Source organism: Eriocheir sinensis, chromosome 29, assembly GCF_024679095.1.
Source record: "Eriocheir sinensis breed Jianghai 21 chromosome 29, ASM2467909v1, whole genome shotgun sequence".
Taxonomy (NCBI): Eukaryota; Metazoa; Arthropoda; class Malacostraca; order Decapoda; family Varunidae; genus Eriocheir; species Eriocheir sinensis.
The window spans coordinates 2,582,518-2,598,613 of NC_066537.1; the positions used below are offsets into that span (position 1 = coordinate 2,582,518).

The 16,096-nt window shown below is 49.4% G+C and overlaps 1 long non-coding RNA gene across 1 annotated transcript; it reads left to right on the plus strand.

The window, feature by feature from the left end:
• The first annotated feature begins 10,077 nt into the window (after nt 1-10,077).
• Nucleotides 10,078-15,759, plus strand: LOC127004772 (uncharacterized). Its single transcript, XR_007757984.1, has 3 exons — nt 10,078-10,234; nt 11,286-11,397; nt 15,468-15,759. It is a non-coding gene; the product is annotated as an uncharacterized LOC127004772 (long non-coding RNA).
• Nucleotides 15,760-16,096: the final 337 nt, after the last annotated feature.

A 16,096-nucleotide genomic window follows, 5' to 3' on the forward strand; every position in this document is an offset into this window, starting at 1 on the left:
TTCTTCGAATATGCGTTCTCTCCACTTTACAGAGGTTGTCAAGCTTACCTCGGCCACGCGCGAAAAGCTTGTTCCCGTGTGCCCCACCAAGTGGATTGAGAGGCAAGACGCAGTGATGGTTTTCGTTGAATTTCTGCCTGTCATCGCTGCTTTTCACGAGGAAGAACTTGACGCCACCGCTGGGCTCCTCATCGCCATACGTGCTCCCCGCTTTCTCGTTGGACTGGTTGTAGTGGAGTGTATATTGACGCATACTCTTGAGCCGAGCCGAACTCTTCAGAGTAAAGATGGCGACCTGGTGTCAGCCTATGCCACGATTCGTGGCATCGATACCATTTTTGCCAAGTTCAGAGCAGATGCGGAGAATCATTTCCACGACGTGTTAATGAAAGCGGAAGAGCTTTTTGTCGAGGTGGGGTCATCGCATGACACCATCCCTGTGCCACGACTCTGTGGACGACAGACCCAGCGATCAAATGTTCCGTGCGAGAATGCTGAGGAGTACTACCGCCGGGCGGTGTACATTCCCGTTCGTGGACCACGTCTTGGTTGAGTTGAAAAGTCGGTTCGGCGACGACACAGTGCCTGTCGCACTTCAGCTCAAGCAACTCCTCAAAGGCCCCGAAATGGATGTTGCGGCTGTGCTTCAAGTGGCGAAACTCTACGAGCTCGACATGGAATCCCTGACACTCGTGAAGGCGGAAGCGGAGCGCTGGGCATTATCTGTTCCGGTCTTCCAAACTATCAAAGAAGCCCAGGCACACGACAGCATCAGCATGTTCCCCAATCTCGCCATTCTCTTGAAAACTCTGTTGACGCTTTCAGTCTCCAACGCGGAAGCCGAGAGGTCTTTCTCTGCATTGAAAAGGCTGAAAACCTATCTGAGGAGTACCGTCGGCCAAGAGCGCCTAAACGGACTTGCCCTCCTCTGTGTCTGTTGGTGGTAGCGAGTGTTCTAAGTACCAATCGGTTCACGGATAGAGAAAGTCATATCCGCCAGGGTTACTTTATTGGGCAAACATCACACAGGTCAAGGACATGGACAAGACACTTAAAAGAGGTGATTGTGTGTTTGTGCGTTTGTGTGAATGCTGTCTGTGTAGGTTAACATTTAAGTGTTGGTGTATGTGTGGAACAATGTGTAAAAGTGGACAACAAGAGGACATGAACGGACAGTCAAAGATAAACGAGTACAAGAAAAGTTAACAATGAAGACGCGACACGACAGACTGGCAGACAAGTAGTGACGATGAACATTTTACATGAAAACACTAAGAAGTCTGTGCTTGCAGCGCCTCATATTATGTTTCACTGGAGGAGAGCACGCGACCGCTTGAGCGGTGGCTGCTACATGTCCACTATGATATCCCCATTTCAATCGAGAGAGTGAGAAGCAAATTCGGCAAAAAAAACCGCCGACTACTCTTTGCTTAGTGAGACACTTGTTGAATACTTGGGAATTTGTAAATATTTTTCTTTAGATCAGCCAATCTTTGCAAATGTGTTACCTCAATACCATGTAAAAGAAGCCCTATAAGAATTCCTTTTTATCTTCAGCTGTGTCTAATTTTACACATTAACTCTTTTTTTTGTAAAGGTTAGGTTTGTAATTTATATCTGACCTGTATTATGATCACCCTTGCTGCTTACGTATCGAAAAAGACGTTTAGTTTTCTTCGAATGCTCGTATGGTGATGATTTATACCTGTTCAGATCTGCCTTTTCACTGGTCGGATGTACAATTTGAATTGTTTCTTGTTATTGCTTGCCAGCTTAAATATTGATTGCACTTCGTATATATATATATATATATATATATATATATATATATATATATATATATATCTCTATATATATATATATATATATATATATATATATATATATATATATATTGTTATGCCATGCGTGTTACTTGGGTTCCGTGTCGCCGTCAGGAGACTCCGTGGGAGGGAGATATGTAAACACTTTGCACAACTTCTGTAGTTTAATGTTCTTCCTTAGTAGTACACTTCACTCTGACTCTTCGCTTACCACTAGCTTACTATGACTGGGACTAGCACTCTCTCGCCCTCTTCTATATATATCCAGAACAGTACAGTCTAGAATGTTACAGTATATTTTAGATCATACAAGAACATGTAGCAAAAATATATGCGAGTTGGCAACACTTCCCGCCTGGCGCCTGGCCGCGCCATATGGACAGCTCGTTTTGCTCCCCGCCCCCTTGCTCGTTTCTCCGGGAGCCTTCTAGAGGCCTATGGTCGCCGGGGGAAGCTTCCAGCACAACACTATCCCCCCCTCTTAATTGTGATCGTCCCGATCACACACTTAACTATATACAAACGTAAGAGAATTAATAAAAAACACAATAATTGTCGTATCGCTGTGGACGCCTGCGTTGTCTCTGTCTTCTGCTCGGTGCCTCCTGCGGGTCTGTCTCCTGGTGCGCCTCGTCGTCGTCCGCTTCTTGGGGTGTCCCTGGAACATCTGCCGAAGCCGGGAGGTTATCTCCCTCGGCTGAAAGGTCCAGAAGGCTTATGTCGTCGTCGACCTCCTCTCGGTCCTGGACGTCCCTTGCGTTTTCGTCGGCTGCTGGGTGTCTGTAGTTGTTCCAGGTGTAGTTTCCCGGACCGTGGTACCTCCATAGGCGGTTGACGTGGACAACTTTCGGCTTGGTCTTTTCCGTTCTCCGGATTCGGTAAGTCACGTCGGAGAGGCGTTCTAGCACAGTGTAAGGGCCTTCCCAGGGGCTCTGTAACTTCGGAGACTGTCCTTTCTTCCTCTGCGGGTTGTAAAGCCAGACTTGGTCTCCTTCCTTGAAGTCAACGTGGCTTGCCCTCATATTGTAACCGCGCTTCATGGCCTCCCCGGAGAACTTCAGGGCATCTCGGACTTGATGGTGCACCTCTTCCAGCCGTTCCTCTAGTTGACGGGCAAAACTGGAGGCGTCCCTTGGAAGGCTTTCCCCAGGAGGCCTTCCTGTCAGTAGGTCCACCGGCAATCGCAGCTCACGTCCAAACATTAGCTTTGCCGGTGAATACCCCGTAGTCTCGTGGGCGGCAGACCTGTAGGCCATGAGAAGCGCAGGCAGCTTCTGATCCCATGAAGACTGATCATTGTTGCACTGCTTGGCCAACTCCTGGCCCAACGTCCAATTAAACCTCTCCACCATTCCATCTGACTGTGGGTGCAGAGGGGTGGTCCGGGTCTTCTTGATACCCAGAAGCTTGCAGCACTCAGCAAGGACTGTTGACTCAAAATTCCTTCCTGGTCGGAATGGAGCTCGTTAGGCACACCGAAGCGACAGAAGAACTCCTCCACCAATACCTTAGCGATGGTAGTGGCTTCCTGGTCAGGGATGGCGTAGGCTTCCGGCCACTTGGTGAAGTAATCCATTGTGACGCAGATGTACCTATTTCCGTTCGTCGTGAGAGGCAAGGGTCCTGCTATATCCACTGCCACCCGTTCCATGGGGGCTCCAACCTGGTATAGTTGCAATGGGGCACGGTGACGCTTCTTGGGGCCCTTCTTTGCACAGCACACCTCACACGCGTGACACCATTCTTCCACGTCCTTCCTCATGCCAACCCAGTAGAACCTTTGCCGCAGGCGACTCAGTGTCTTCTTTACCCCAAGGTGTCCGCTGGTGATGCTGTCGTGCATTTCTTTCAAGACGCCTTCCCGGGACTTCATAGGTAGCACCTTGGACCAGTAGTGGTCAAGACCATCATGAGAGATCCAGCGTCGCTGCAACACCCCGTTGTCCATCCGAAGAGTGTCCCACTGAGTCCAGTAATTCTTGGTGGTAGGGCTTTCTCTCGAGATTACTTCCCACCCAGGTCGCGTTGACGATTGACTCAGCCACTCCATAATTGGTCTCAGATCTCGGTCCTCCCGCTGCAGTTTTCCCAAGTCTTCTCATGGCATCTCCGCTGTCTGTTCCACTGTAGTGCGGCGGCACATATTCTGGACGCTTTCCCTCTGGAGGCAATGTTGACACTCAGGTTGGCAGGGGCGCCGGCTCAAGCTGTCCGCGTTACCGTGTGTTAGCCCAGATCGGTGCACAATAGTGTAGTGATGTTGCTCTAGTTTACCTATCCAGCGAGCAAGCTGGCCCTCAGGGTTTTTCAGTGACTTCAGCCACCGCAATGCAGCGTGATCCGTGCGGATGGTGAAAGTTGCACCGTACAGGTAAGCATGGAAAAAGTCAAGGCTCTTGACTACTGCCAGGAGTTCTTTCCGGGTCACGCAATAGTTTTTCTCGGCTGGAGTGAGCTTCTTGCTGAAGTAGGCCACAACCCGTTCCATGTCGGCACATGCCTGGGACAGCACTCCACCAATCCCCTCATCACTGGCATCACAATCCAGTATAAAAGGCTTAGAGGGTCTGGGTAGGTGAGTACGGCCGAGCTGATGAGGGCCTCCTTGAGCTTCTCAAAGGCAACCTGAGTTTCCGCTGTCCACTCAAACTTGCGCCCCTTCTTCGTCAGGAGGTGCAGTGGTGCAGCAATCGTAGCGAAGCCTTTCACAAACCTGCGGTAGTACGAGCACAACCCGAGGAAGCTCCGCAGCTCCTTCACGTTGGTGGGTGTCGGCCAGTCCCTTACCGCAGCCACCTTCTCAGGATCAGTGCGTACTCCAGCCTCGCTCACGATGTGTCCCAAGTATTGGACCTCCTTTTGGAACAGACAGCATTTCTTCGGGCTGAGCTTTAGGTGTGCAGCTCTAAACCGGGCGAAAACCTCTGATAGCCTTTCCATCTCCTGCTCGAAGGTCTGGCCAAAGACAATCACGTCGTCGAGGTAGATGAGTGCCGTCTTCCAGTGAAATCCCTCCAGCACCCTCTCCATCAGCCGCTCGAACGTGGCCGGCGCGTTGCACAGGCCAAAGGGCATGACCTTAAACTGCCACAGGCCTTGACCGTAGGAGAAGGCTGTTTTCTCTTTGTCCTGCTCCGCCATTTTGACTTGGTGATACCCAGACTTCATATCCAGTGTTGAAAACCACTTGGAGCCCACCAAGGCGTCGAGCGTGTCGTCGATCCGTGGGAGTGGGTATGAATCCTTGATGGTGAGATCGTTGAGGGCTCGGTAGTCCACGCAGCACCTGAGGGAACCGTCCTTTTTCCTGACGAGCACTACAGCAGACGCCCACGGGCTGCTGGACCGCTCGATTAACCCCTGTTGCCGGAGATCATCCATTACCTCATCCATCTCCTTGCGACAGGCTGGTGCCATCCTTCGAGGAGCTTGCTTCACTGGGCGGTGGCTACCTGTGTCGATGTGGTGCTCTACCAGGTCCGTACACCCCAAGTCCAGGTCTCCTGTGGAAAACACATATGTATTCCTCACGAGAAGCTCCTTGAGCTGTTCCACTTGGGGCTCCTCTAGACACTTGGAGCTCCTGTCAAACAGGTCGCGCAGGTAGTCGGGCAGCTCCTCCTGGGGCTTCGTCAGGGTTCTCCTGCAGACACAGGTTCTCGGTTCCTGGTCGATCTCTTGGCACAACCCCACCATGGTCCCTTGTTCTATTTTCTTTGGGCTGAAGGAGACATTGGCCACGACGACAGGCACTTCCGCTGCAGCAGGGTCTACCAAAGTACTGCCTACAATCACCCCGTTTTCTACCGGACATCGACTTCCACTCTCTACCACACACAGGCTAGCCGGGTGGGCACCCGTAATTTGACAGGGTAACAGCATCTCCGACCTCGCAGGGATAATGGTGGTGCGCTTGACCGTCACTGGCAGGTCTTTCCTGTTCACAGTCGTCAGTGGCACCCTCCTTCCTCCTACAGTCAGCTGCTTAGCGCGAAAGTCCAGCTCGCACCTGTGGGAGACAAGATAATCCATACCTAGGATGCAGGGGTCGTCCATGTCGGCCACATACACAGAGAGGAACTCTTCCTTTCCTCCGAGCTCAAACTTCACGTCCACTGGGCCTCTGAGCTCTGCATAGTGTCCAGTGACTCCGCACAGTCGATGCGACGTCTTAGAAAGCCGACGATGACTCACCACGTCAGGCCGCACCAATGTGCGTTCCGAGCCTGTGTCGACGACCACAGGCCACAACACTCCGTCAACCTTGCCCTCCACTTGGCAGCTCGTCATGGTGGTTCTCCTGCACATTGACATCTTCGGAGCATGTACAGGACAGACTGGTCGTTGCCCTCGTGAACGAGTCCTCCTTATTTTCCCGAGTGGTGGTCCCTCGTTGGGGGCACAGTTTTCCGACACTCATTCTTCCAGTGCCCCTTTTCTCCTCAGGTCCAGCACTTGGGTCCTTCCCTGGGCTTCTTCTTAACGCCACCTTCATATTCTTTCTTCCTCTTATAGCATTCGTTCTCCTTGTGCCCAACCTTCTCGCAGTACCAGCACGTTCCTTGGAACCTGTCTGTGTCGCTGACAGCGCCCTTTCGTGCCCTAAAGCCAGAAGTCGAGTCGTCCCTGAAGCTTGACAAACTAGACCTAACAAAGGACTCAAACTCCATGGCACGTGCCAGAGCTTCCTGCATTGATGTTGGCTTAGCTTGGTTCACTTGTATCTTCAGCTGAGGGGTGTCCAGGGCATCGATGAATTGATCACGCAGCAAAACCGTCAGCAGGTCAGGGGTGGCACCTGGGTATGCCTTGTGCGCCATGCTCTCAAGGTCCTGAGCGAGTTCCTGAAGAGACTCGCCGCGCCTCCTGTTGCGGGTTCTGAACCTAACCCTGAAGAGCTCGTTCTGGTGCTTGGTCCCATATCGTTGCTCCAGCGCCTGTGCCAGCCCGCTGTAGCTGCCCTTTGTCGCATTGTCGAGCTGAGCAAGGACCTCCAGCGCCGCCCCTTTCAGGCTAGTGGCCAGCTGAACCGCGCACTCTTGGTCATCCCATCCATTCCGAGCTGCCAACAGCTCAAACTGTAAGCCTCCCAAGAGACCTTGCCATCAAACTCCTGAGGCTTCTTTCTAACAGGCGACCCCAGCAGACTCATGGGGCTGGCGGAACTTCTCGCGGGGGTTAACTCAGGCGCAACAGGGCTCAAACTACCCCGGACTTGCGTAGGAGAAGCATCTTGGGTACAACTAGCCCCTGCAGGCACTGGCTGTCCGTTTCCAGCCAAGCAGTCTTCAAGGGCCTTCACTCTGTCACTTACTTCTAATATTTCTTTGTGTGTCGTCTCCCGTACCACCTCCATCTCTTGTTGAAGATTTGTGTGTTTTTTCTCCACTTCTATCAGGCGTTGTCCCAAGTTCGTGGTCACATCAGTCATTTCTCTTCGCACTGACTCACTTCCATCTTGTACTGCTTTTAGCTGTAGCTGTAATCCTGTGAAGCGATCTTCTAGTTGTTCTTTGAGTTCTTGGAGTGTTCCTTCTTGTTGTTGCTGTGCTCTTTCATGTTGTTCTTTGAGTTCTTGGTGTGCTTTTTCTTGTTGTTCTTTGAGTTCTTGGTGTGCTCTTTCTTGTTGTTCTTTGAGTTCTTGGAGTGTTCTTTCTTGCTGTTGCTGTGCTCTTTCTTGTTTCTCCCCCTGTAGTCTCAAGGCTTCCAAAAGTTCAGTCAACATGTCGTCCCTATGGGCAGCTTGGGAACGAGTCTCCATGGCGAAAAAACAAATGGCTACACTCCTGACGCCAATGTTATGCCGGACGTGTTACTTGGGTTCCGTGTCGCCGTCAGGAGACTCCGTGGGAGGAGATATAAACACTTTGCACAACTTCTGTAGTTTAATGTTCTTCCTTAGTAGTACACTTCACTCTGACTCTTCGCTTACCACTAGCTTACTATGACTGGGACTAGCACTCTCTCGCCCTCTTCTCCTATATATATCCAGAACAGTACAGTCTAGAATGTTACAGTATATTTTAGATCATACAAGAACATGTAGCAAAAATATATGCGAGTTGGCAACACTTCCCGCCTGGCGCCTGGCCGCGCCCTGCGGACAGCCTTGCTCCCCGCCCCTTGCTCGTTTCTCCGGGAGCCTTCTAGAGCGCTATCGTCGCCGGGGGAATCTACCAGCACAAAAATATATATATATATATATATATATATATATATATATATATATATATATATATATATATATATATATATATATATATATATATATATATATATATATATATATATATATATATATATATATATATATATATATATATATATATATATATATATATATATATATATATATATATATATATATATATATATATATATATATATATATATATATATATATATATATATATATATATATATATATATATATATATATATATATATATATATATATATATATATATATATATATATATATATATATATATATATATATATATATATATATATATATATATATATATATATATATATATATATATATATATATATATTTACAAGAAAAAATAATTTGTCACACTACGTTGATTGCTCGGGAGCTGCGGATTTTAAGCAAAGAACCGTCATCACTATTCATTGGTCTTCACTGTTTTGAGGCTGTCGCTTGTTATAGTAGGATATTAATGTATTATTATTATTTAATATCACCACGAATTAGGCATACAATTTTCAATGGAAAAACCCACGACAGATAGATCACGCCACCTTATAGGTATGTCGTCCGTCAGTGTTTACCGTCTCAGTTTTGTATACTTCGCACTCCGATGGTGCGTGGAGGTCACCTTGACATACGTGACCAATTGTAACAATTATTTTCCAACCTGTAACTCGCCACTCCTTAACGAGAGTCCGACTGACACACAACGACAGTCGCTCTCGCTCCGTCGCTTCTTGTACATAAAGGTTACGAATATAATTCGCCTTAAGGAAGCTGAAGTCTTAATCAACACCCTTTAAACGCCCCCCGACAAGCCCGTTACATTTGGTTGGTAGCGGTCACCCCGCGCCTGTGCCTTCGCTACCTCGTTCTCCTCCAAGCCACGAGAACTCACCAACAAACTCCGGGGACAGGCGTACAAGGGAAGAAGGAGTCAACGCACCTGCCGTCCGCGGCAACGCACCAGCCGTCCGCGGCATCTCACAAGGCGCCAGCTACGTGCAACTCACAAGGCGCCAGCTACAAGCATCTCACAAGGTGCCAGCTACGTGCAACTCACAAGGCGCCAGCTACAAGCATCTCACAAGGCGCCAGCTACGTGCAACTCACAAGGCGCCAGCTACAAGCATCTCACAAGGCGCCAGCTACGTGCAACTCACAAGGCGCCAGCTACAAGCATCTCACAAGGCGCCAGCTACGTGCAACTCACAAGGCGCCAGCTACAAGCACCTCACAAGGCGCCAGCTACAAGCAACTCTACAGGCGTCCAGCCTACAAGCCTCGAGCACACCAGCTACAAGCAACTCTACAGACGTCCAGCCTACAAGCCTCGAGCACACCAGCTACAAGCAACTCTACAGGCGTCCAGCCTACAAGCCTCGAGCACACCAGCTACAAGCAACTCTACAGGCGTCAAGCCTACAAGCCCCGAGCACACCAGCTACAAGCAACTCTACAGACGTCCAGCCTACAAGCCTCGAGCACACCAGCTACAAGCAACTCTACAGACGTCCAGCCTACAAGCCTCGAGCACACCAGCTTCAAGCAACTCTACAGGCGTCAAGCCTACAAGCCCCGAGCACACCCACAGGCCTACGCAGCCGAAAGCGAGGGCCACAATCTACCGCTTCACGCCAGCACTGCTACGAACCCTGCAAGCCACTCCACGATACGGCAGAAGTATTCACACACGCAACGAGGAGGCACGCCCCGCTGACCTTGGGACACCCCACATGCCCCTCGCTCCACAGCTGGCGGCAACACCGCCGCTGCCGGGAGCATCGGCCCAAACCTCTTCCGGCAAACAGTCAGCAAGGGTACCCGCGGCCATCTCCTGGTGACTGCAAGCTGTTCCCACTACCGTTTCTTGCAAGGCGTCTTCTCAAGAGGTTACACACCCAAGTCGTCTTATCTGCCACCGCCGCCCACCTCTTACTATAACAAGGACGACGCGGCCATCATTCGTCTGGCGGCAGTGTACCGGCTCCCATCCGCCCAGCCGCGGCCGCTCAAATTGCTGGGTCAGCAGTTTTTCAACCTTCATTGCGAGTCCTCCGATGTCAGCCCATCCCTCACCTCTCACCGCCGCTGTGGCCGCGGCCGAGGTTTCCTGACGCGCCTACAACGACTGCACGTACCCCAGGGCATCACAAGCCGTCGCCCTCTCCACTACATCAGCTGATTAATCTTGGTATTTGTGGATATTCCCTTCTTGTCCAAATATGCCGACTCGGCTTATTTTCATTATTGTCCGTGCAGGGGAACGATTTTTTATTTCTGTGTTCCTAACACTGTTATTCAGTCATAATTGTGAGAGTAACGTTCATTCGCATACGATATTGATTCTTTCTTATTGTTTGCTAGCGAGTCTATTGAGTATTTTTTTTTTTTTTTTTTTTTTACGTTGTTGCCTATTGCGCCGGTAGGCATCTTCCCGGTGGGGCCTGATGGTCGGCCCAAGGCTTCTTCCAGGTGGGGCCTGATGGTCGGCCCAGCCCGTTCTGACGCAGGCGAGTGTTTATAGTGGCGCCATCTTGCATTGGCTCATGCTGCCCCCCGGAACTCGTACTTGATTCGCTTGGACGGCTTCCTATAGAGTCCGGGTTGATGGGTGGTCTTCAGGACAGCATGTGGGTAGTTTTAAGCCACTCGGCGGTGACCGAAAAATCCGAGTGGTAGCGTGAGGATTCGAACCCGCGTCGTCCATCACGCGGCGAATGTGGGTCCAGTACGCTATCACTTCGGCCACCGCCTACCCTATAGTGTGAGTTCCCTGATCAATGTTAATCTTCATCAGGGTGCCCTGCCTCCGTTTTCTTTTCACCGCTCGAGAGAAAACGTGAGCTTCAATGGTATACTCACTTAACATACCACTTTGTTTATATAGTTATTCTTTCTATATATACCCATATCATTAGGGCATTCCATTATAACCTTAACTTCTATTACGTTTTAAGAGGCACCTTGCTAGCCATTCTTTCTTGCCTTTTTAGGGTTTCAACGCAAACTATTCATTCATACACGTTCCGTTTATTGGTTCATATTTACAGCTATCAACATATGCTCCTATTTTGTAAATGATTTACACCATAGTATGAACAAAGACACTCTCGCTAGACTCGGCGACACCTTTAAACAGTTGGCTCGTCCTTCAAGTGAAGAGGGACCGGAACACGATACCACAACCGGTGAATTTACTAAGGTAATCTTATGTTCAGGCATTCGTTATTTATCAATTACAGGCCGCAGAATTCGTTCACCCCCGGGTTCGTCTGCATACTTACAACCCACTCAAGGTTCAAGGACACCCTCACCAGCATCCCCTCGCACCAGCCGCAGTATTACAGGCTCAAAGTAAGGTCTCTCTCGCCTGTAGTTTTTGCAAGCAATCAGGACATTCTGAACATTCTTGCTTCGCGAAACGTAGGGATTCAACACATTCAAGACAGGGCTCAGATAGGGGGTCAGGAGGTTACAGGGGCGGGCATCATTCATCACACAGGAACCCTAGGCCAAACCATCAGCGGAAGGCTGCCTTTTGCCATATCCACGGGAATTGTTTTCATGATTCAGACAGTTGTTCTGCAATACAAAAGGCCAAGGAGGAACAGAAGTACAAGTCCTCAGCAGACAGTAAACCACACTCTTCTTCTCAGAATAAAAAGACATGACTTCGTGACAGCCCCGAGGCGTACATCCAAGTGTCCCTTAAGGAAAATACTAATTGGGAGCAACTTGACTCCGTCATTGCCGCCTTGGGACGGACAAGCATAATTGCCCTCCCTTGTAAGGTAGGCAAAATTTCACTCACCTTAGCGGTAGACACAGGTGCCACAGTCAATGTCATCTCCGACTCCGCTTACAGGTCTCTGACACGACAGGCGAGTGGGGAAATTTGGCCGCTCCAAGAGAACGACCTGAATGTGGTAGGCGTGACGGGCACCACTTTGGGAATCCTTGGGCGAGTACCACTAACAGTCAGCTTACATGAAAATGTATGCCCCTTTCGAGATTTCTTTATGTCTCTAGCAGGTTTGCTTTACCTGTGGATCGGATCTTAGGATTAAATGCCATGAAAGACCTGCACATCGCCATAAACCCTGTAAGCAACGCGATCGTGTATCAAGGCCGACGCATACAGGGGATGGTAAATCCATCGCCTATGCCACCTGTAATCCCACCCTCAGAGGGGGAAAATGACCAACCCACCAGACTCAGGGACTGCCACCGCCCAAGCGTCACCTCTTACGGTCAAACCACACGAAACCATTGCAGACTTGTGGCGGACAGTAACGGCAGTCGTAGTAGGTCCTCATATAGTTCCGGATCGTGCTGCAAAACTTGTTAAAATCCGTTTGCCTAACGCCCCTCCGACGGGCAGTGATGTGTGTATCGACGGAGCTCCTCACATACACCGCGTGACGGTGGATGGAGGTAACTCTTGCGACAGTCAAGGAAGGATGTTTTGGATCCCCTGTATCCTTAAAACACGGTGTTCGATTATGCCAGTGTCTAGTGTATGGGAGAAATGTCGCCCCGGAACCAGCTGAATACCCTTCAGCCCAAGTCTCAGGCATAACCTCGGCGTGTCAGGCTTCTCCCGAACAAGACACAGCTAATTTAGAGGCATTCCTAAAAGTTGCACACTATTCCGAAATTAAGCCAACCTTAGTCCAGCTAGTGGAACATTATCGGGGGGCGCTTGCTCTACCAGGCGAGCCGCTTGGAGTTACGCAGTGTGCTGAACACCACATTAAAACCCAATACAAATCCTGTATATATCAATGCGTACAAGCTCCCCCACAGTCAGAGGGAGGTGGTGCAACAACTTATCTCTGAAATGTTAGAACAAGGTGTCATCAAAGAATCGAATTCCCCGTGGAATTCACCCTTGTTCCTGGTTCCAAAGAAAGACGGCTCTTATCGCCCTGTGATTGATTTCCGGCGTGTGAACACCGCGACCGTGGATGATCATTTTCCGCTTCCCGTTCTTCGAGATCTTCTGATGTGTCTCGGTAGAGGAAATAAAGTCTTTACGAGTCTTGATCTGGTCAGTGGCTACTGGCAACTGCCCATGGCCCCCGAGTCACGTGAAATAACGGCTTTCAGCACGCCTCATGGCCACTATGAGTGGACGAGGATGCCGTTCGGGCTCAAAGGAGCTCCCTTGACCTTCCAAAGGACAATGAACAGTATTTTTGGTGACTTGCTGGGCAACTCTGTCTATGTGTATTTAGACGACATCAGCATAGCAAGTAAAGATGTGCATGCACACATGGAAACACTAAAAGCAGTCCTACACAGACTTCAAGAGGTCGGATTAAAGCTCAAAATCACCAAATGTGAATTTTTAAAGCCTCGGATCAAGTTCTTGGGGCATGTCGTGGACGAATTCGGCATCCACACAGTGGACGACAAAATAAAAGCTATTGCCGAGTTCCCTCAGCCGACGTCTGCGGACAAGGTACGGTCTTTCTTGGGTGTCGCAGGTTATTACAGGCCTTTCATTAAGGACTTCGCAGCACGCGCGAGTCCCCTAACCCATCTTTTAAAGAAAGACGTACCATTTCAGTGGCTCCCAGCTCAACAAACGAGTTTTGAGGTTTTCAAGAAAGCGCTTACACAGGCTCCGGTCCTTGTCTTTCCGGATTTCAAGGACCCCTTTCAGCTTTGTACCGACGCTTCGGCTGGTGGAGTAGGAGCCGCGCTGATGCAAACAGATAAGTCCGGCAAAAAGTATGATAGCGTTCGCCAGTCGAGTACTTGCAGCTCCGGAAAAGAACTCTTCTGTTACCCACCTAGAGGCTCTTGCCATTGTGTGGGCTCTGAAGCATTTTCGTGACATAGTGATGGGGTACAAAATTGTGGTGTATACGGACCTCGCGGCCATAACTGATCTTTTCAAGGGAAAAAACCTACACGGTCGTCTGGCAAGATGGTTCTTAACGATCCAAGCATACAATCCGGAGATAAAATATATCACCGGGAAAACAAATGTGGTCGCAGATGCCTTATCTCGTAATATTCCGATAGGCGCGATTACCACCCCAGAGGTCATCCACAACTTCACTTCACCTGAGCTACACACTGCTCAGCGAGACCACCCTGTGTGGAAGAGGTTAATTTACGCCCTCGAGACGGGAGACGAATCAAACCTTCCTGAATTGCCAGTTCCCTTTTCGCAATTCTTCCTATCAGAGGACAACCTCCTTTGTAGGTCATGGCCAACCAAACCGGTACCTATAGACCAACTGGTCATCCCAGACAAATACGTCCCCGTGACGCTTAAGCTGGTCCATAACACACCCATTGCGGGTCACCCAGGAAGAGACAAGACGCTATCTGTCACCAGACGAAAATTCTACTGGCCCACATTACGGGTTGATGTAGAAAAACATGTCGCACATTGCATCGTTTGTGCTAAGCACAAGGGGTCCGTCAAAGGGCCAGCACCTATGTTGCAATACCCAGTACCAGAGGCGCCATGGGATGTTGTTAATATAGACTTATTACAGCTCCCCCAGAGCCAACATGGTTCGCGCTACTTATTGGTGTGCGTCGACCAGTTCTCTAGGTTTCTAGTTCTAGCGCCTCTCAAGGACAAGACAGCCACACGCGTGACCCATGCCCTCGTGACTCACGTGTTGTGTCCACATTCGTCTCCTCGAATTCTTTTGAGTGACAATGGCACCGAGTTTAGGAACTCAGTATTGAGCGAAATATGCGCTCAGTTTAACATCACGCAATCCTTCATCACAGCTTAACACCCAGCTGCTAATGGGTAGGCGGAGAGGGCTAATAGGAAAATCTTACAGGTCCTCAGGCCTATCGTGAACGATCTCCACGATAACTGGGAGGATTGGCTATCGCATATAGCCGCTCCCATAAATACGTCGGTAAACGACTCTACGGGGAAGTCTCCCTACTACATCTTATATGGGGTGGAGAAACGTCTTCCGTACGACTTCCTAACAATCCCAACACAACCTCTCTACAACATTGATAGGTACGCACAACAGCAGATGCATATGTTTTCCAAGATACACTCAGAAGTTAGGTGTACGTTAAAAGCTACGAAGGTTGAAATGATGTCAAAACAACACAAACAGGCCGTCCCGGTGAATTTCAAAGAGGGTGACACAGTCATGATTAAGCAAGCGGAAAGGAGTTCGAAACTGGGGGCTAAATTTGTGGGTCCTTACCGAGTTGTTCGGAATGTCAGGGGAAATCGGTTCGAGGTTCTCGAGTCGAATAGTGGAGTCAGTCTAGAAGTTCACAGTGATCGTCTGAAAGTGATTCCCTCACCTATGGACCTTGATATTGGTACTTCCCCCTCAGAGTCAAATGTTCAACAAGATAATCCCAACACCCATAGCTATAACTTGAGACCACGGGTTTAAATACTTCATTCCCACCACTTTCAGATCATGATGTTGCGTTTTCTGACCATCTTGTTGTCCCTCGGCTCCCTGCTTGCAACAACACCCATCCACCTGAAGCCTGGTGCCCTCACGGCACACATAGGAGAGGTCTTCCTCATAGAAGATGTGCTCCTCGTAAAATATCCATATACTTCCTTGACCAACACCACGGACACAATCAGGATAGTCTCAGAAAAACTACTCGGCATGGCAGACGCCATACGGGCTACCACGACTAGGGAATCAAAGGCACCTTCTAGTACCAACTCTCTGACTCTTTTTCAACTACTGGAGGATAGGATTCTGTTCTTACGGGGAAAAGTTGATAAGGTAAACATGGATTATAGTTTTCACTCAGTTCACTCTTGGGTAAAGAGGGGGTTGCTCAACATCGTTGGGTCCGCCTCAAAGTTCCTTTTCCGTACGGCTACCGACGAGGACGTTCGCGATTTGCGGGACCACTACGCTCATGTACTTTCCTTTGCTGCTCGAAATCGCAGGGTGATCAACGCCAATTGTAGAAAACTTGCGCGATTGCATACTAACATTGAGGAACTGCTAGAGCAGACAAATAAGATGGTAAAGGTTATCAACATAGTTGTCAAACAGATCGACCAGGTGAATCAGTTTCT